The sequence below is a fragment of the Trachurus japonicus genome, chromosome 6 (assembly GCF_045865225.1).
Source record: "Trachurus japonicus isolate A0001 chromosome 6, Traja_1.0".
In the NCBI taxonomy this organism is placed as follows: Eukaryota; Metazoa; Chordata; class Actinopteri; order Carangiformes; family Carangidae; genus Trachurus; species Trachurus japonicus.
This window is the reverse complement of record NC_140912.1, coordinates 3,653,752-3,676,315: the sequence shown is the minus strand read 5'-3', so window position 1 is coordinate 3,676,315 and position 22,564 is coordinate 3,653,752. Positions and strand designations below refer to the sequence as shown.

General features: G+C 40.5%; 1 protein-coding gene across 2 annotated transcripts in view; it reads right to left on the bottom strand.

The window, feature by feature from the left end:
* The window catches only part of zfpm1 (zinc finger protein, FOG family member 1), a 112,929-nt gene that overhangs the window by 29,258 nt on the left and 61,107 nt on the right, over positions 1-22,564 (bottom strand). The window lies entirely within an intron of this gene.

Genomic DNA, 22,564 nt, shown 5'->3' with positions numbered 1-22,564 from the left:
CGCCAGCCACAGAGGACTGATCCATTTATTTCAAAACTTAAGACAGCTGGGAGTGCAAGAGGAGCAGCGGTCTGCACTTTACTGAAGTTTCTCAAAATGTGGGGAGCAGCAGCGCTAATGAGTGTTGCAGTGGGAACTCCTCTGACTGACTGACTGACTGACTGACTGACTGACTGACTGACTGACTGACTGACTGACGGGATTAAAGTCGATGCGTGAGCGGCCTCGGGGTCTGCCTCTGGAGAAGCTTTGGTGTTATGACCATCTACCTCACTCTGATCAAAACATACAAAAATCTCACCTCCTCTCCTCCCCCCCCCCACACACATACACACACACCAGCCCTCCTCATCTGGTCCACGGTTCAGGCGACTGTTTCGGGGGGTCGGTCTAAAGTGGCGGGCCTGATAAGAGTGTTTGTCTAACACTCTCCATGTCAAAACACTCATCTATCTTCTCTGTATCTATCCCCACCAGAGAACAACGGACAGACACTGATAAAATGGCTTTCCCACAGCCGATGGGGGGGGGGGCAGCGCGGGGGGGTTGGGTTATGGAGGGAGCAGGAAGGAGCTTGGTTTGAGGGAGAAGTCAGACATGAAATGTGGTATCATGATTGTACCCACCAAAATGATCAGTTAATCACTATCATCATGCTCTATACGTATTATTAAAATTAACTATAAAATGTTAAGAAAGTCATAAAACACAGCCTGACATTATCCACCAGGTGAATTAAAACATTAGAACATGTTGAACACATGTGTGTCTGTCATGAGGGGCCGGCAGCAGCACGTGGATATCCTCTCTGCACACAAGTGAGTGAGCAGCAACTATATTATTTTGGTGACATAATGTCTTTCAGACATATTATACGCTGTTGAGACACACACCGCAGACAGACAGACAGACAGACAGACAGACAGACAGACAGACAGACAGACAGACAGACTCACTCTGTGGTCATGTGACATCGCTCTGAACACAAAGACAAACTCATCTGGCCAAGTAATAGTCAATCATCTTATTTTAAGAAGGTTTAGTCATTTAAAAAATACACGTGTGAACTAAAAATGTGGCAAGTAAAGTGTTTTTTTGGGGAAGGCAGAACAAGTTTACCTCATAGTTTCTGTTTAATTAGGATCAACTCTGAAATAAGTGCAGTCAGAAGAGCAGGTGCCGGCTCTCCTAGTGTAACCAGCCCTACTTTTTCATTCTCTTGCCCCGGTGCACATGACAGCCTGTTCCTGATGCCAGATGCAATATGAGCTGAGCTGACCTATTGTTGTATCAGGTTGGGCTGAATTTTTAATTTGAATGCTTGATTTCACAAATAAACTTTGTTGCACTTCTTTGTCAGAATACACCCCTGATAAAAAATAAATAAATAAAAAAAGGACATACTATATTTGGGTTGCTGGGGTTCGGCCTCCTGACACATGATCAGTGTCAGATTCTGTTGGTGTCAGATTACAGTCCGAGGTCAAGCACTAACCCAAACATGCTGCCTCAGACGGTCCAACCTGCAGAGGCTGAAGTCCAGTGTCTGTCCAACCCCTATCCAGTCTCCTATCGTCCTATGGGGCCTCAGTTTGGCCACTCTGACCCTCCTTATCTCTGCACTCCATCAATGTCCAGTCTGCCTCCGTCCCATTGGCCAAGCCTCAACCACATTGGACCCTTATCAGCCTGACCAGCACCATTGACCCTCATTGTGAAACACTATGAGGATTTGAACACTCAAACCTCAGAGATCCTTAATGACTTGTTGCATCAGACTCTCACTTTTAGATGAATCAAACAGGTCATTTGTTGTTGTGGCATGGTCAAAACTCAGTATCCAAATGTTTCCATAGAGTCTTCTCAAGATGCAGTTTATTCATTAACAACTAACCCTGTCATTGTAGCTGATGAGCCAGCTTTTTGGTACATTTCTTTAAAAAAAAAAAACGTTCTGTCCCTTCTGATCCAGTTGTGATCTTTGTATCAACCATCACAACAGAGAAGTGGACAACAAGCATGTTTCTCTCCTTTTGGGTATGCCTCAAAACCTTTCTTTCTTTCTCTAGTTTTCCACAAAACTTTTGATTTATTTTTTTGTTTTTTCCTCTGAGATTTGTTTTCTTTTTTGAGAGAAAACATAAATAAGTGCACAGAGTAGATAATGATATGAACAGTGCCGGTACTGTCCAGATCAATGCAAGTCCAAAGTTTTAAAAATATTTTTTTTAACTTTGATTAGCAGAAGCTGTTTGATGTACATATGAAGAGTTCATTTGAAAAAGCAGATAACTCCGTTTTAAAAGAATTCTAGAATCTTTATTTTTTATTTCAGTCAAACCAAAGTTGAGTGACTTTGAGATGTAACAAAACAGACATATCTAAAAAAAAGTTTTATTGGAAAAAACACTATGCAAAGAATAATTACAAAGCCTCAGCTCATTTTTTTCAAAATGGCACTGATTTTGCAAATGAACTCTTCATATATATCCGCAGATGATACTGTTTTGGTCAGACTTACAGTAGTTGTGTGCCAATATCCTGTCAGTTGCTGTTGTTAATTTGTGCAACTGAGAGAGGGAAGGTTAAATATTCCAACAAAGTGGCCACAGTCTAAATTCAGTGCAGCCTACAACAGCAGTCATGTGTGTAGTGTGTTTGTCCTCCGGTGGGGACATTTGTAAAATGTCACTCAGATCATCGTGACACAAAACCAGCTGAGCAGCAATGTGCGGCAGCATTCAACGCCAGCAACAGAAAAATCAAAGATAAAAGGTAAATCTGTCTCCTACCTTTGTAAAAGAAAAAAAACACCTGTCTGCCAACTGTGACGTTACCACGATGACAAATCTGAAATCACCTGTGAGCCTGTCAACCACTGACTCATAGTTCAGGATTAGAACAAATTGTGAAACAAACAACAATACGTGTGTTATTATGTGTGTGTATGTGTAAGTGTATGTGTGAGTGCGTGTGTGCGCGCGCACATGTGATATCTATGCAGGTTGATAACAGCAATGATAATAATAGTAATACTTCAATTAGGTAAAAGGGAAAAAAAAATAGATAAATAGTTAATAATAGACATGAGGGGGGGGACAAAAAAAACAAAAAGGAGAAAAGAAGAGGGACATAACAATAGTAATATTAATATCAACAACAATGCTATACTAATGATAATGATGAAGAGTAATGACGATAACAATATGGAGAGAGGATGGAGGAGGGAGGATCTAAAAAGCAAATCTTATATGAAATGTATTTATTTATTTACTTTACTCTAGTTTCTGGTGATCTTAAATGTACATGTATGCAAATAGTGGAATGGGACTGGTCACTTCTAGGCAGCATCAGTGGCTGTGGGATAAGTAGCTGTCAGGGAGTCTGTTTAATAAAGCACTGCCTTCTCACAGTGGTGGAGAGAAAGTGCTATCAGTGCACCTCTGCTAATGAGTAGAGTTGACTAATCCCAGCAGGTTAACAGTGTTGGCTGGGGTAACATAAGGCCTCCGACAATCCTAATCCCTGTTAATTACCCCTCCTGCCCACCACAGACCTGCATAATAACCCAGTGCTCCTTATCAATAAGGCTGCACTGGCTGCTGCTACTACCAGCACTGCACTGTATGATACTACCCCCATCACTGTTGTAGTGCACAACTGCACACACACGTGCACACATACACACACACCATTCACCATTCTTTCTGCCATTCCAAAGAACACAGGGCTGGATGGGCTTGTTATCAATATCAACCAGCTCCACAAAATCCACACAGCCTCACTGATTTAGCTCTGACACACACACACACACACAAACACACAAACACACCCACCCGCACCCACACATACACACAATGACTGCCTCTACGCCGCACTTAAGGAAGCAGGTTATAGTCAGCTCTTTGCAGTTGGATGATTTATTAACCGTCATGTAAGCAAGAAAGCGGTGTGTGTATAATCAGGGAAGTGGATTAGAAGAACCTGATACCACAGGTAGATTCTCATCAAACACAGAGAGAAATATTACAGTGGACTCCTGAAAGAGGAGGGACTTTTATCTAAAACTAGTCACAAACAGAACAGAAGAAGTTTGTTTGTGTGCGGTTTTCAACCACTCAACATTTTTGTATTTGTTGAATTCAGACAGTTGACTGTGTCCACTGGCTGTTCAAATCAATGAGCGACAGGTAGAGGAGGAATCTGCTGTGTCTTTGTACATCTCCAACTACACAACATCTTAACACGTTTCCCAGGGACCTGTGTCACTATAAGCACATGTAAATGCACACACACACACACACACACACAAACACACAAACACCCTGGTTCCACAAGATGACACGTTGACACACTGCAGGCAAACATACACTGCCCATCATCACACCAATATATACACCCTGTCACTGGCTACACACACATATACACGACACAAAAGCTTATCAATACGGACGCTTCAGCAGCCACTGGGGCGTCCAGCCCTCTTTGATGAGCCAACACAATAAAACAATCAGTCTGTCATTAATGAAATGACTAACGCAATTAACGGATGAGTGTGTATGTGTATGTGTATGTGTGTGTGTGTGTGTGTGTGTGTGTGTGTGTGTGTGTCAGTGGGTAGGGGAGGTAGAGTACAGGGCTGAAGGTGGCAGACAGCCATTAGGAACAGAGCAGGATAGTGGTGATAATGTTGTTACAGGGGTTTTTGGAGTTGACTCATACAAATGAGTGAGATCTGTCGATGGAAAGTTTTTGTCATATCTTTTAGTTGAAATGTGCCGCAGCTCAACAGCAACGTGGAGAGGTGTCGTCGAAGGCTCCTGTGATCCAGAATATAAAAAAGACTGTATGTCTGTGTCGGTGGGAACCGGACATGTCAACGCAACACACTGTTGAAGCTACAATTAGCTGCTGGAGGACATGGCTGTGGCTGCGTGTCAGTATAGTCAGCTTCTGATTCCTGAGTTACTGAGGCAGCCGCGGTGCACACGACAAGGAGGATATTGGTGAAGGCTGAACTGGAGGGGTGGGTGTCATGCCGCTGCTGCTTTCATTTCCAGAACTTGCACATTGTAGCTTTAATAAGAGCAATACTGATGTACAGAAACCACAAAAGAGATTATAACAAGCTATTGCCAAATGTAAGAGGAAGAGTCCACCCATCACCATTAAGCTGCATACACACCAAAGTGACAATGTTGCATGGTCGTGTGATTTAGTCAAATGAATTTGTGGCCCTTGGCCGAGCAGTGACAGGCGGCTGGGGGTGGGGGCTAAACGCTGTTGTGTCTACTGCACAACATCGTGCGGAGGCGCATGCAGCTTGGGGAGTTTCACCGCCTTCTTCAGGGACTGCTCCTGGATGATAGCCATTCCCAGCGTTACCTGAGGCTCAGCAGTGCCCAGTTTGACAACGCTTTGTCGCCTTGTTGCTGAAGTTGAATATTTAGAAACTTATAATTTTACATAAAAGTCGTTTTTAGTATATACAAAGCTTTAGAGTCATTAGTTTTAATGTTGTGTTTGAGAAAGTCTTGTGCTTCTTTCATGTAACACAGATGTGATGTAATGGACTTCGTGCTGATTAATGTGTGCGAATGGATATTTGATGAAGCTGTTGTTGGACATGGTCAAGAGTGTAACACATGTCATGGCCTAATGAGAAGTTAATTTTTCATGTTCTAAAGTGATAAATCTCAAAAGGAAAAGTATGAAACACAAAGTTAGAGAGTGAAATTATGTTATAGCAGTGAACAGAAATAATGAAACAACCTACTGGAAATAACATGAAGGACATTCAGTGTTATTCTGTACTTCATCAAGTAGATTAATTGTTGCATTGCTGGGTGTAGTCATTCTGGGGGGGAAATTAATTACATCTGCAGGTGGTTGTTATCTTAACATCTCGACACATTATATTTTTATTACATGACACTAAGTAGAAACTGTCCACAACTTTGGGGAGTATTCAAAACTGTATCTGTATTCAAAGATGGAAAAGCTGATGTTCTGGCATGTCAGGAAGCTGGTGGTGCTTATTAAAAGTATGGTCATCTCTTTTTATTTTAGAAACAATGGTTCTATGAAACACATTATACATTTCTAGTAGGAGCCATTTATCACTTTTCACAGTGGGTGCTACATTGAAAACAACATGTGACACAACATGTGAATGTAGAGCCCAACGTGGAAGTATCCTGGGTCCACTGTTATTTCCCATTTTCACAACAACTTCTCATGTTCTTGTATTTACTTTCTGCACGTGATGCATTTAGTTAAACGTCTAATATTTGTTGTTTCAAAGCCCCTAAAATGTGAGGATTTCCTCCTTTCCTCAAATCTGTGCTGCTGCAGTCGGTTAAATTTATAAAACAAAGATAATTTCTGAGTGAAATACATGAAATAACACTTATTCTCAACATTTTCTGACATTTTATATGCCAAATAATTGATTCAAAAATGATACACTGTACACCAGTGTGCAGGAGATGAAGGCAACACTGTCATGGCTAACTAGGCATCACCATCTGCATCACAAAACAGTTTTGTGTTTAGATTTGACACAAATCAAGTTGTACCAAATCCAGATGAAGTTAGTTGTGTGGATCCACGGTGTTGCATAAAGTCGCAGTACCAGCAACCTCTACAAATAGTCTTATTGGATATCAGTGTTAAATAAGGGTAAAAAAAAGGAAAGGTGTAACCCAACACTGATGTTCTCCTCTATCCAGCCTAATTGATTTTTAAAAAGACTATTGTTGATAGCAGAGCTATTGATTTTTTGACACCACACAACAGGAAATCTTTATCTGCGTGCTGCTCCGACCCCGCACTAATAGGTGGGGTTTAACCTTTGCTGAATGACAAATCCCAACACCTCCCACTCCTGTTCTCTCTCTAGTCCTCGTGGGAAAACATGACAAATGTTGCAGTTGTGTTAATGTGGGAAACTATGGGATTCTGTGTCTTGGGCTCATGTTTTTACAAATTGCATTACAAATGCCTGGACTGCGGTGCACCATCAAACTTAAGTGATCAAAGTGATCTAACTTTTAGTATGCTGCTATGAACCATGTCTCACAAAGAGGGGGTGGAAAAGAAATGGTAAAAAAGGAAGGGGTTACAAAGTCATCTAAGAGTTTAGATATTGATCAGTCCACAGTGTGATAAACTGTCTATAAATGGAGATGTCTTAACTCTGTGGCTCCTCTCTCTAGAGGTGAATGTTAGCTAAGATGACTCTGAAGGCACAACACAGAATAAATAGCAACAAGAAGAAGGATTGCAAAAGAATAGCAAAAGAAGCTCAGACTACAGGCTCAGAGGAGTCATTGACCTGGTTCAGGTCTTGGGTCATGAGTCAGTGGCTGCAAGGAGCAGGACACCAAGCTGCTGATCACCACAAAGTAACACAACATCTGGATTGGCCCTTTCATAGTTCAGACCTGAGCTGTGTACAGATGTTGTGGACTGAGCTGCAGAGAGAGCTCACACACCCTCAGCATATACAGCACGTATCTGAACTGAAGTAGTAGCAAATAGAAGAATCCTCCTGAAAGTTGTGCAGGTCTGATCAGCAGCTACTGAACCTCAGTCTTTAGCTTCCCCACCAGCACTGTGAATGTTTAGTAGGCTACTCCATAAAACACAGAGGATTATTAAGTTCTAACGGTTATTGTATGATGAGTACAAGGCTATCTGCACAGGTTTGTATCTTTTCCATAAATTAATAATTTGTACACTTGAAAAGTGAAAACCGTTCTCACACTTTTTCCTGTGACTGATGGGAACCTACAACAACACACAGACCTATGCAACCTCATAGAGCTAGATAGTTTTCATCTAAAGAAACAATGTTTTCTATAGGTTGATGTTCGTTATTACTACATGTCACAGAGAAAGATTTGCAGCCGAGCTCTTCCCACAGTCATAATGACTTGATGCTACATACGTTTCAGTTGTCATGGTTACCTTCTTGTTTTGGCTACAATCTGTTAACATACTGTTATATTAAAAACAATAAAAAATTGTTAGTTCCTGGATTAACTAATGACACCTTAAATGAGCCGCCACATATTTTATTGGATACAGATGTTTTTCTGTCCAGTTAGCATGCACAATACTCTCATTAAAGCTTCAGGAGTCAGGTTCATTAGCAGACATATTTAAGAATTAACAATTGTCCTGAGCAGCTAAAATACCCAGCAGCCCTGACAGAGTGTATTATCGCCTGATAGATTTATGGCCAATGTCAATATTCATAACTGCTGCCTCCATCAGATATGTGACAGGATTATTGAGAGCAGTGAGACTAAACCATTCAACACCAGGCAATAAAACCAACAAGTTAAAAGAGGCTAACACACTCAAGAGTGATAAGTAATAATCACATTTCACAGAGTTGCTTGATTAAATATCAATATAATACAATACTGGCTAATGCAGCTTTATGTGTTGTTTTCTGCAGTCTTCTTTATTTCTGATGGTCACATCTGCATTTTCTGATAAACACACATTTTGTGAAGAAGGGTCTATCTAGACTCATTTAAAGCTTTTATGAATCTGAGAATTTACAGAATACTAAAATACATTTCCAACAGGAGCCAGGATTATTTATCACCAATCAATGGCAGGCTTCAGTCTTCATCCAAAATAGGTAAATAAATGCATCATGATGTCTCACATAAAACATCTGGACCTCATGCAGCTAAACAATTAATTTGATGCCGTCTCTGTTATCATGGTTATCAGTGTTCAGTCAGTCACGGCTCAATTTATCACCTTTGTTTCATTATTGTGATGAAGCTCTTGAAAAGACTTGAATTTGCATTCATGTATTTCTAGCCAGCGTTTCACATTAATGACCACCTATGCTATTTAAAAAGGCCGACTGATAAAAGGCCTCCGTCTAACAACAAGCAAAACGGCCTGATTGAGCCTTCTTTTCTCTTTCTCCTCTCCCTCTCTCTCTTTCTCGCTGCGATCTTCCATGCAGCACCCCTGGGTCCCTGGAGTCCGGCAGGCTCGGCTCAGCAGCAGATAGACATTTCTGGGATAGACATCTACTGCTCAGGACCACGCAATCATTTCCATTTTACCCTCTGTTGCACAGGCAAGATAAGACACCTGCGTAGCCCTGCTAATCAGATGAGCTTCAACAGAACTTTATCATTGACATTTACCACTGTTTACCCAACTAATTTCTCTTAACTGCACTGCTGAACTTTTATCTACAAAATACATACACCACCAGAAAAGAGCAAGAAGCAAACATGCAAATTCACAAATATGCGAAGAAAGATAAAATGAGGAGGGGGGAGGAGGGGGCTGAAAACTAAAAGCATTTTTTTTCTCTTCAGAGGACGAAGGGGGTAAAAACAGTGACAGGGCTACTGTTGATGAGATGAGCCCCCCCCCTCCTCCCTCCTTCCTCCTCCTCCTCCTCACTGAAGACTGACAACAAACAAATGCAAAGAACACAAAGAGTCATGAGAAAAAACTTCATTTTGGAGTTCAATCACCTGACTGCTGCTGCTGGGGAGTTTTATGTATTGACGATAAAAATATGCCTGTGTTTGCATGTGTGTGTGAGAACGAGTCCTTATCCAACCAGTCATAAGACGGATGGAGGGAAACAGCACACTGTTGTAGAACGAAGTGTTCCACCTGGCTATCCTATAGCTCTTGTGTATTCATATTAATCCTCTTGTTGGCCTCTGAACTTTCAAGAGACAATGCTACGTTTATTAATTAATAGGAAAAATAAATATCTAATCATTGCATAACCACTCTGTGCTTATAATGGAGGTGGAAAACAGCATAAATAAATAAATAAAAACATGTAAAAGAAGAGATGCCGCTTAATAAGACTGATATTATTTGATCTCATGTCATTCATTCACACTCATACAGTATGTTTAACCTGTTGCCTATTTGCTGATTTTAAAGCTGAGAAAGTGGTGAGAATGTCGTCCTCACACAAAGCTCTGATTTATCAACTGTTGCTCCAGCGACTGGAAACATCAGACCTGTTGACAACAACTGTTGGCAACAAAATGGTGATGTTATTCAGAGCAAACGTGTTGTGGAGACAAGGCAGAACTATTTACGTTGTAAAAAGATGTTCATGCCAATGTCTTACTCTGCTGATCTTTCTTCTAAATTTTCATGTTATCATCTCTTCAGCGTTCCCCTGCAAACCTGTGAGACAAAAGGAGTTCTCATAGTGTTTTGTAGGTCGCACACTACCAGGACATACACACTTCATTTTTACAGATCACTGTTGCCTCATATCTGAGATTGTCTGTGTATAAGCTACAAGCGGAACTGTCAGCCAGAAAGAGTACGTTTGGATTTTGTTGGGAGCAATTCTAATGTGAAAGTGTGAGTCAGTGAAAGAAAAAGCAAATGTAAGTGTGCGCGTGTGTGCACCTTAATGAGTGTGTGTGTGAGTGAGCAGCACGTACATCACTCCCACTCCCCTCCCTCGTTCACATTCCACCTCCATCTCTTCCCTCTCTCCTCATCTGTAGCCTGTCAAAAATTGAAAGTGGAGACCTTCCAGAAACTATCCCTGATAATCACACATAAATTAATTAGAAAATGTTTCTTGACATTCTCTACACACAGACGGGGAGAGAGGAAAAAAGACTGAGGCAAAGCCACAAAATTAATTGTACGGTATGTGACTCCAATAATTAATTCAATCATTAATTCATGTCTGCTTTAACAACTCCTTCTGGCTCCCTGTGAAAAAAAAAAAGGAAAAAAAAAAAGACATTTCAATCAGGCCGGTATCGGCAGTGCGGGCCGGGGTAGGAGACGTGGAAAAGTTTAAGAGTGATAGACTTGCTCGACACACTCAGGGTCATTTAGAGGTTCACCAATTAAACAGACAAGAGCATGAAGAGAGCAGCGAGTGAAGTGAACACACAAAGGAACATGCGAGCGGCTGTACAACACAGAAATCCTTTTTTTCCCAGCACAACGCTCTAGTTAGTGTCCATATCTAGATGGAATACACAAATATGTCTGTTGGCTCGAAAATGTCAGGCAACTACTGAGGGCAAGATTTTAAAATTCACCTTCTGACCTCCAACCGAGCAGCAACCTCTGAGAAATGAAGCCGACAAAGAAGTGCTAAAAACTGCACTGCTTCAAATGCTAGAGTGGGTCAGTGAGTCACTCCCCATTGACTCCCATGTTAAAATGTCCATATTGTATATCACAGTCATGCCAATAAAGCAAATGGAAATTGAAAAATTGAAAAATTGAAATTGATAGACTTTTGTTTTTGACAGGGAATTTGACTTGGGTAAGTGTGCTGATACAGCTGCGTACACAACCAACACACAACAACACACTTGGCGTACATGTACATTACATTGGACAGTAGTACACGTGCTGCACATTACACGACAGGAAAAGACAGTATGCTTGACAAACCATCGTGACAATATGACATAAGTGGTTTTGTCGACCTAGACTCATCATTTAGGCACAGACATCTCTGCTGTAGGAGCAGATTCCACCTGCTCAACTGTGGATTGCACGTAACTAACAGAAGTTAATAACAATAGTAACTGTATTAATTTTAAAGTGATTGCGACGGCAGACACATCTTAAATTAAAATAAGTAAGAAACATACAAGATATGTAACACGTTTACATATATGATGACTGTATGGGAGGTGAATTTCAAATGTTTGCATTTTATGAAATGTTATATAAATGAGGGCGTGGCCGCTAGCTTGGAGTCAGACGTCCATTTTCATTTAGAGTCTATACCTACAACACATATTCAGGTTTATAGACCTTGCCGCTAAAAAAATACAAACAAACCAAAGGGTGAATCTGCATCACCTAAAAGAAATCTAATTGATCAACAGAGCTGCAATACAGAGAAAGCATTCAGATATCTACCTTCATGATTGTTTGATGTGATCTCCTTTTGGTGTACAATAATGAGCGGCCAGTTTGCGAAGCTGAAAGGTTCATTTAGAGTCAAAGCTGGACAAAGTGGAAGTAAATCCATGCAGGTGATTATGATAATGTGATAATATTTACAGCTGGCTAAAATGAAATAACATCTGGCTAAAACAACTTGTGTTTTTTCCCCCTTTTGCTGCTGCAGACATAAAAACTCCTTCAAGACTTGGGTAAACAAGTGATTGTTGTCTAATAAAGGAAGGAAACTGGTGAGAGAGAGATACTGAGGAGGACACAGAGAGAAAGAGACAGACCATGATAAGAAAGAGATATTATGAGGATGGGGAAAACACGCAGAAAGCAGAAGAAGTGTGTGGTTTTTTTTGTTTTGTTTTTTACACGGTGTGAGAATCCAGACCAGGACAGAAAAGTGAGAAAACTCTCCACCGTCAGCTTTTGCTTCACTGCTGCAATGGATCAGAGCAGCCTAAAGAACGGAACCTGTGTAGCCAGAGTATCAGTGTTGTAAATGGGAAATATTCATACAACACATCAGGGTCACTACAGCCAGTCTGGTGTGGGCCAGCACCAGCAGGATTACACTCTATCCAAGATATTAGCATTTTGGTAAATGTCTAGGGAATTCATTTACACAGTAGATCACCCTGACAAGTCAAGTGCAAATGAGTTTATTTTTGTGTACGAGGTATGCAGGATGTGATGTGGTGGATGTAGGAGAGGCCAGGAATCTGATAGGCTGGTAATCAGTGTGCCAATGTCCTGTCCCAGCAGCAGCAGCAGCAGCAGCAGCAGCATTGGGCTCACACACACCGAGCGTAAGGGAGCAGCTGGGCTGATAGCAGCCGGACAGCACCGAGAAATGTTCCTTTAGATTAGGGCCTCGCACCTATCAATCATCAGGGATGGAGGAGGGTAGTGACACATCACAGACAGGCTGGAGAGAGGAGATGAGAGAGGAGATGTGTGACAGAGTGTGTGCGTCAGTCAGAATCTGTGGCGTAGAGAGCGGCTTGATGGAGGCAGTGGCCGGCGAGTTATTCTCCGGAGCTCCTGCTCCAAGTTTGTACAGTCAGTTACAAGTTTTGGCCGCGCAGCGCGCACACCACATCCTCTTGCTTAATATTAAGATGACAGACCAAGTTGTTTTTCAGTTACACTCATTAGACTGCAGGACAAACAAATGACATGAAGAAAACAGAGAGACAAACATTTTACAGGAGCTTTGCTGATATAAGTTTAATATCTGGAAGCTGTTTCACTTTCAGAAACTGGTAATATGCACAAAAAAGTCATTGAGTCAATGAGTTACACTGAAGTGGTTGCTTTTTTATAAATCTAAATGACAACATTGTATTGTTGTGTCACTGTACAGTATATAATATCTTTAAATGTTGTGGCTCCATCCAATGATACAGCATAAAATACTTCTGTTCCAAAGTTAGAAGAATAAGAATAAGGCCTACGAATCAATCAACAAATCAATTACTGTACTTGATCGATGTTAATATTTTGAAATTTGATTATGTTATAAATTTTCATTAAATCAATAGAAAGTTATTGTTAGTTGGAGCCCTGAACATTAGACACTATGCTGGTTTAAATAGCTAAAACATTTACTCCTACTGTGGATTCATGGGACAAGAGGGAAACTTCTGAGTTCAGTTCAAACTTCATATTGTATCCTAAGGTATCTCAACCTCACTGACAAGACAAGCCCTCTAGACAAATGACAACCAATCACCATGCCGTAGCATTTTGATTGACAGGTGAAATTGACATGGTGCTTGCAGGGAAACGCTGGGAGTCTGCAGGCTGGAGATATGGAGGGAGAGTACAGTATGTCAGAGTGTGTGAGGGATGGATGGATGTGGGTCAGCCCTGTTCAGCAGCTCACTGTGCATGTGGAACAGTCTACACTTTATTTCTTATTAGCAAAGTCAATGTCATCCAATTGAATTTTCAGATGTTGCTTCTCAACACAACCCTGTTGTGATTAAACGTGTTAATTCACCTGTAACCACATCTCAGCTCCTCCTCTTCCACTGGCAAAGCCCCCTCATTTTCCAGCTGTGGCCATCGTTTTCATTTCCCAGATGCTTCAAACTAAGTGAGATCATCTGAAAACTCCTGCCACCGCACATCTTTCCAACATCTCAATACAAAGAGCTCTAACCAGTAATGACGCCATCCGCCTGATTTCCTAAAATCAACCATCCAATAAGCAACCAGAATTAAATTAAGTGTAGCTTGAAAAAACTATAAACATATTGATGATATAATAGTACATAACATTATACTAGATCTTTTCAGGTGTAACCTGGCACATAAGCTACAGAAACACTGACGACAAACAGAGCTCAATATAAAGTCGTGCTTTAGTTAGAATATATTTAATATTTAACCAAGACCAGGATCTTTGCCTAAACTGACAGCAGGTGCAGTGATGGATACAAAAATGATGATGAAATTGTTAAGTCATGCTTCAGTTACGATCAGCAGGAAAAGCAGTCACATGGTTCCCTGAATGTTTTACAAATATGTCGGGCCTTAGCAGACACACTCATTTATGCTTTCTGGTTACACTGTTAAACAAGACCAAGAGTCGACAGTCATGACGGTACGACTTTGTTGCTTTCATCCTAGCACACACAGTGATGAAGCATGCTAACATTTTCTGGTCATTACTAAACTACAGACCCTGGAGAGTGATGGGTATCTGTCAGGTGATCACCAGTCAGTAGGTTTCACTAAATGTTGCTGATGCAGAGATACTGCCCAGGATTAGGGCAATCTTTACTGGTGGCTCTAGAGAAGAAATCATCAACATGACAGGGTTTATCCTCTGGAGACCAAGAGAGTTTGCACAAAACTTGATGACTGTTTATGGTTCAGTCTGGTAAAGTGACTGACACAGTAAATGACCAACCAGCAGACCACTGGTTTTATTCAGGCAGCACCACCTTTCTCCCTAAACACAACATAGCAAACTTGTAATAAACCAAAACTAGGCCTGTCACAGTTACTACATAATTGCCTGATCACAGTTATTTGAGCTGACCGCAATCATCGTTAAAATGGTTTCCATTCATCTGTAAAAACATATTTCCATTAGGGCCCGACCGATATGGATTTTTTGGGGCCGATGCCGATTATTAGGGGGGGGAAAATCCGATAACCGATTAATCGGCCGATTATTATTATTTTTTAATTAAGTTTTAAAATTGTATTACTATAATAATATATCTATATATATTATATAATATATAAATTAGGGCTGCCTGGTCGACCAAAAAATCATTAGCTGACCAAAATTTCATTGGTTGCAGGAAAAAAACAAACATTTGGAGCCCTGTCTTGTCAAAATTAAGTCAAAATCAAAATAGAAAAAAAAAGGGCCAAATACAGGAAGTCATGAGACGTGAAACTTTTTTGTTGTTTTTTACACGGCGGGTCTCTCTCTCTCTCTCTCTCTCTCTCTCTCTCTCTCTCTCTCTCTCTCTCTCTCTCTCTCACTCTCTCTCTCTCTCTCTCTCTCTCTCTCTCTCTCTCTCTCTCTCTCTCTCTCTCTCTCTCTCTCTCTCTCTCTCTCTCTCTCTCTCTCTCTCTCTCTCTCTCTCTCTCTCTCTCTCTCTCTCTCTCTCTCTCTCTCTCACTCTCTCTCTCTCTCTCTCTCTCTCTCTCTCTCTCTCTCTCTCTCTCTCTCTCTCTCTCTCTCTCTCTCTCTGAAAATGAAATATCGGCGACAATCGGCGAGTTTTGGCCGATTACCGATTACTCTCAAACGGGCTATAATCGGCCGATTTTAATTTAAATCGGTCGGGCCCTAATTTCCATCACTATTGAGTAGGGCTGGGCGATATGGACCAAAAGTCATATCCCGATATATTTAGTCTGAATATCGATATACGATATATATCCCGATATTTTTCCACAAAGTGAGAGCAAATGTTCAGTCAAAGATAAAGCCAAATATGACAAGTCACAGGTAGTTTTATTGAAACCGGCTATTTCACTGAACAGTTGCAAAATCAAATTAATAAATAATAAACATGTTTCTTCATCTGGTTCATGAATAAATGTTCAGCTGCTCAAATAACAAAATGTAAACATAAATACTGCCTGACAAGAGATTCCATAAGGCCTGCCCTCTTCTAAGATCAATGTTAAAAGTTGGCTGGAAATTTGAAAATATTGTCATTATCATGATTATTATAAGACATTTCTGTAACATAAACACCAGCTATAGCAGAGTCTTATAGAAAGGCACTCTTGAAATGTTGTTCAACCAATCATAAAAAAAAACTATTTAAATAAATAATATCAATTGTCTGCACTACAAACTAAAAAACAACTGCCGTGTGTATCTGTTAAAGTGTAGCGTTATTACTCAGAGATTTTTTTTTTTTTTAATCTGGAGTCACGTGACGTGCCCCACGTCTTTTTCCGGTCAGTCGTCATGGAAACGTCACGTGACACTCACGGATCCACGGTTGGATGTATTATATTATTTAAACGCGAACCTTTTTACGAGCTGTATCTGGTCAGGCCAGATAAGTAGAGAGAGTCAAAGTTTACATTTTGAGTTTGAGTGAGAAGTGTAATTGTGCCATTGGTTAGGTTTAGGCAATAAAGAAAGGAGTTGGTTAAGTTTAGTAAAAAGACCAGATAGAGTGTAGACAGGCCAGATAAGTAGAGAGAGTCCAGGTAGATCTAGGCACTTATCACGCTTTGCCGACAGCCTGTGTTTCACAGCCGTTTCACAACCAAAACAAACAACCAATCAGGCGAGAGCCCTTCTAGCCAATCAGAGTCGAAAATGGAGCCCATCTAGCCAATCAGAGGCGGGAACGGCGGGAAAGGCGGGACTTTCCCGGACTCATCCTACGAAAAAAAATATCGCGCAGGGGATAGTAGAGTTAGAGTTAGATAGAGGAGGGGCGGCGGCGCGGAGCGCGGCGAGCAGTGCAGAGAGCTCCAGATCAGCAGCCTGAATGGAGCAAGGATCACAGCGCAAATTTGAACTATATCGATATATGCGATATGGTCAAATTCAATATCCCATTAAAAAATATATCGATATATTTTTTATATCGATATATCGCCCAGCCCTACTATTGAGGTTGGACTGGTCCTTTTTAAATGACATCATCATGTTGTGCCCCCCTCTTCTTCTATGGTTTACTGTTTATCTAGAGGAACTCAATTTCTAATATTTCACGACCACATTATCGATGAGCATCGACATTAGCATCATGGATTTAGTTGCAAATCCAATGAATGGCTTTTCTGTGTCCTATGTGTGTTACTAAACTATAGGTTTACACTATAATAGTGGCATAAAACGATCATAAAAAGACAATTAAATCATTAATTGTAATTATGTGTAGGGCAATTAATCATCAAATTCCATGATTGTGACAGCCCTAACCAAAACCATGCTTTAAAGAGAAGCACTAGAATTACTGAAAACGTTCTGTGTCAAACTCAAACCTCTCATGCTTTGTGCACCGTCACACAGAGCCAACAAGATTCCCCAACTGTCATTTCATCATATTATATCTCCCTCATCTTTATACCTCTTAACCTTACCCACTTCTCATTCCCTCACCTCTAATTTCACTATCTGAATTGCACCTCTTAAAATCTCTCAACCCCTAATTTCTGGCTCTCATTGATCCTTAAACATTCACCCCTGTCTCACCCTTCATTAGTTATCTCTGCACTCTAAACTCAATATTGTGCTTCTTTATTCCAAACCACTTCTCTTGGTCCTCTACTTCCACTTTCAGCTCCTTCTCTCCTATTTCTCTAATCTTCCTTTTCCCCCGAACCCCTCATTCATCTCCCACCCTTCATCTTTCTATCGAGAAGTTCACCCCCTTTAACCTCGAGATGACATCTTGTCACAACCCTGGGAGTTAACTGTCAATGCTCCTTGTTTACCAGATAACAGATAAAGCACATAGAGACGCAACAACCACAGATATCTGAGCTTCTCATCAAAAAGGCAGAAACTGCTCAGTTTGTTAAATGAATCAGCTACTTAGTTTGGTTTTGAAAGAGTGATAATGATGATTCAGTGAAAAAGTTTGAGGCAAAATCCATCATGGACACTGATTAAAACCTTTTAAAACCCAGTGAATAAACCACGTCGCAAGGCAATCATTTAAAAAAAAGTGAAACAAAGTAGAAAAAAAGGTGTTGTCCTGCATTTCTGGGATGTGGAGATATTAGCATTTGGAGGTTCCTGGATTTGTGTGTGAACCATGCTGCGAAGAGATGAGCACCAGCAGCAGTGCAGAAAACTGGAAGCTTTTACACAAACATCTTATCCTTGAGCTGCTACATCCAGCCATCCATGACTAGATAGATCAAAGTGAGAAACAAAGGTCTTATCGCATGTGGACAAAGTGATGAGGGTGCACCTTATCCTCTTCACTCTGATTTCAAAAAGGGGGAGAAGTTGTCATGCACAGTATGCAAATGTGACACCGCCAACATCTCCCGTCCCTCCACCCAAATAAATGAGATTCTCAGCAGTTCTAATATGCATATACTGCACCTTCATGCTCCATTATAATTAACTGCTATTATGATAACCCTGCAGCACACACCCCCACTCACACAACCTGGTAAATAATAACCATTATTATTGCCGCCACCACAATGCTTTATTGGGGTATTTTAAATAACTCTGCTGGGGGGGATAAGGAGCCAGGAGTGCTGGGCAAGCAGGAAAACATTCTCCTTGCTCGGCTGACTTCCCGGGGCCTCTGGAGTAGACTAGTTGTCAGAGGGTGTGATTGGACGGACTGGAGAGAGGACCGTCTTTGCCATTCATGTCACACAGCAGAGGGCTGGAAGAGAAACGAGTCGACCTGGGCTATTGAATGGTGAGGTTGACTTCACCGCTGCTGCAGTGATAGAAATGCACATTTCCCAGCGATTTCACTGCTACTGGGGGAATGTAATGCTATTAAAATCATTTGTCAAGCAAATATACCAAATATTCTATCTTCAGCCCCAGTTTCTTCATTGTGGGGATTTACTGCTTTTCTGTCTGATGCGATAAGAGCTGATTAAAAAACAAACGATGTCAGCAGGGAAACCACGATGGTCCATTTTCAGATTTTATAAAGAAACAAAATAACGTGCAGGTTAAAAGAACCTGTGGAATCGATTGTTATCTGTGTTTGTTGTTTGATTGTTGCCTTTGAGCAAATAGTTAAAAAATGTAGCCTGATGCCAAGATGGTGACGTTGGAGCAGCTCACTCTCAGCTTCAACGCAAACCTGTGGGTGACATCACAGAGGCCACAGCGAGCTTTATTTATAGTCTACGGGGTCATGATATTTTCAGGACGATAACATGGTGACACTCTCCTCCATCTACTCCACTCATTAGGACTGAACTAAAGGAACATTTTCTTTTTTCTTTTTTTTTAGAGGCGCGCTCGATCTGACACACTTCCTGTTCATTCGTTTTAGCTAACTGGTTCCAGCTATGTTTCACTTCTTTATCCATCGCCCTGGATACAAAACACTTCCTCCATTTCCTGATACATTCTCTCTGGCCACTGACAAAGGGTGTACACCGCACAGTACTGGAAGGAGAGAATGTGTGGGGACCGCCAGCCAGCCAGCCAGCGAATGACAAGGGATTACTGTGACATCCATTTGCATATCAAGAATTTTAAGCAGCGAGGGAGAAAATATCAAACCCTCCAGCCTGCAAGGTCATTCAAAAGATACTTTTTTTCCCCCTTCTCTTCATAATTTATTTTGCATATCATGCAGTATGGACACACTGTAGATTAAAAAGGCTGCTTTAGCATATCATTCCATCCCTGATAGGGACCGACTCCCACCTAGACTTCTCAACACTGTGCCACCACCACCACACCCTCAACAAACTGACTGAGGACACACAAACAGACATCATCAGCATTGTTTTAAAAGAAAAACACGCTGGAGAAAATACACTGAAAATCGCTGAAGCCTAAGCCATTCCAGGCTTATTGTCCCTTTAATTTTAATGTTTTTTCTTGTCTTTTCTCTTTTTTTGCGTATCAATAGGAGCCACACAGCCAAAGCTTTGATAGCCGGTGTTTGGAGAAAATGGTGAAATATAAAAATAAGAGACAGAGAAACAAAAAGAATCACTATCATCAATGACTAAGGAATTTATTCAGATTGACATATAAACAACTCATTACATACTGAGGAGACAGTGTCAAATAGTTGATTGAAAAATGTTGTGTCCGGTAATGAATTGTATTATCTTGAAGCAGGAAGAAAAAAACAGGCAGAGGATGAATTGAAATGTTCTGTTGTTATTTTCTCTGTTTTATGTTAATATCAGTCTGTCTGAACAGTAATGACTGTGACAAGGAATTATGTGAATAAGTTATTTGAATAAACTAAAATATTATTATCATAAGGTTAGAAGACAAACTGTGCACAGAAAAAGAAATTAAAATGTCCATAGTTAGGAATTATTTCATTTCAAAGGAGAAAAAAATCATATGTTATCATGATTGAATATGATGAAATATAGTTAGAAAAATAATATTCAATGAATTTAGACTTTCTATTAAACTGGCCTGCAAATATGTGCCTGCATGTAATATGGGCTACTGTACTGAAGGAGGAAATATAATGTAAATGTAAATGTCTACCAAGGTAACCTTACTATATTCTGTATTACCAATTACACAAAGCAGCTTTACACATGCAGAGAGGCCAGAAAAAATGGACAGAAGACGGATAGAGGTAAGAAAGAAAAAAAAACTGAACGCGGTATGAAGCGATAAGAAGAAGAACATGAAGAGGAAGGAAGGAGAAACAGATGAGGAAAGAGAAGGGATTGCAAATGAAGACTAAAGAGGAGCAAAAGCCTAACACGGGTTTAGATGTGCTCTTTCTCTAACTGAACAAGCTTAGCAACAAACTTCTATTAAATCAACTCACAAAACCTGATGAAATAAAAAATCTATGAAGAGAATACAGAGGTCGAGTGGTCAATCAACTTTTGTGTCAAGAATGCAAAGAAAAAAAACTATATTCTTGTGGATTTTTAGAGTTTATTTATGGTGAAAATAATAAGTTCATATGGGATGTTAAAATAACTTCTCCTCCAATTCTTCTTCAGTTTCTTTCTAATTAAACTGACAAAGTCAAGGAGGTTTTTAATTCAGTTTTTAAAACAGAAAACATCTAGACATTTGCAATCTATGATTGTGCAATTTGTTTTAGCAAAAGGTCAAAATGTCAAAATAGTCTTTGTTTCCAGCCCCTGAACTGTGATTATTTGGGTCTTTTTTTGTTGTCACACATCATAGTTAATTGATTAACTGTTAAACAGGTAATGTATTTAAAACAAACTTGGCTCTGAGAAGTTGTAATGTTTGTACTGCAGTATTGTCTGACATTTGGAAATGGAAACAAAACCGTCTGTCATTAATCTGCAGACTAACGATCATGAAAACATTACTTTCTACAATTATCATCAAGAACATAAAAAAACCCACTCTGTTATCAAAGGATGTCAATCATCTTTGAGCTCATTCTCCACGTCAGTGATATAAATTGACACAAGAGGCAAAGCTTCACATTTGGTGAAAGTAAATAATTAACAAAATTACTGTTTATCAGTATTTTTGTGAGTTGATTAATTGTTTAACAAAGTGTTTTTTCTAGCACTGATTATAAGAAAGTCTCATTTAAAAAGTGATCTTTAAATTCTTCCCTGTTTTGGTTTGCTGTCACTGTTGACATAGAAAATAACATTTGATGGTGTAATAATGATTGAAAACACACACACACACACATTCCTCCAAACATTCGTATAGAACATGAGACTCAATCCAACAAGGGAGCTCGAAAGACAAAGACAGACAATATAAAGTGAAGGAGGAAAAAAAAGTATAAATACTATGTAACACAAACAAGGTGTTGTGCATAAAGGATGGAGTGACACCGCTGGACCTCAGGCATAGTTGGCCTCACACTGAAAACCTCAGGAGATTAAAAGCTTGAAACTTGTGGTCCCGGGAGCACGAGTGTCTGAGAGGCAACAACAGTGAGAAACGAGAGGAATGCCAACACTCCCAGGAGATAAAACCCTGTTTATTTCCATAGCAGCCAATACACTTTTCCTCTCATCTGTTTATGGGAATGGTCTGATACATGGCGAACATTTTGTAAGAACAAGTGCACATTAGCCAGCGATTCTGGTCCCACATGACGGGCGGGAGGAAGAAAGAAGAAACAATGAGAAGATGGAGGAAAAGAGGGGGATAGATGTATGTTGTTAAGGGGGTGGAGGATGTAGAGGAGGGAGGGAGGGGGGGCTGTTAGTGGGGTTGTTAGTGGTGATGGAGAGACCAGAGGAGGAGAAGGTGGATGGATGGAGGGAGGGAGGGAGGAAGGGGAGGCTTGACGATAAGAGAAAAATTCAGACCGGTCAAAGTTTCCTTTTTGCCAATCGTGCTCCTGATAAAGACAGCGCCTGCTCCGGAGCTGATAGAGGGGCTATCTCTCTCTCTCCCCCCTCCTACTCCATTCCCCTGCCTCACTCACCCGGCAGTTAGTTTGTGAGGAGGGGAGGAAGGAAA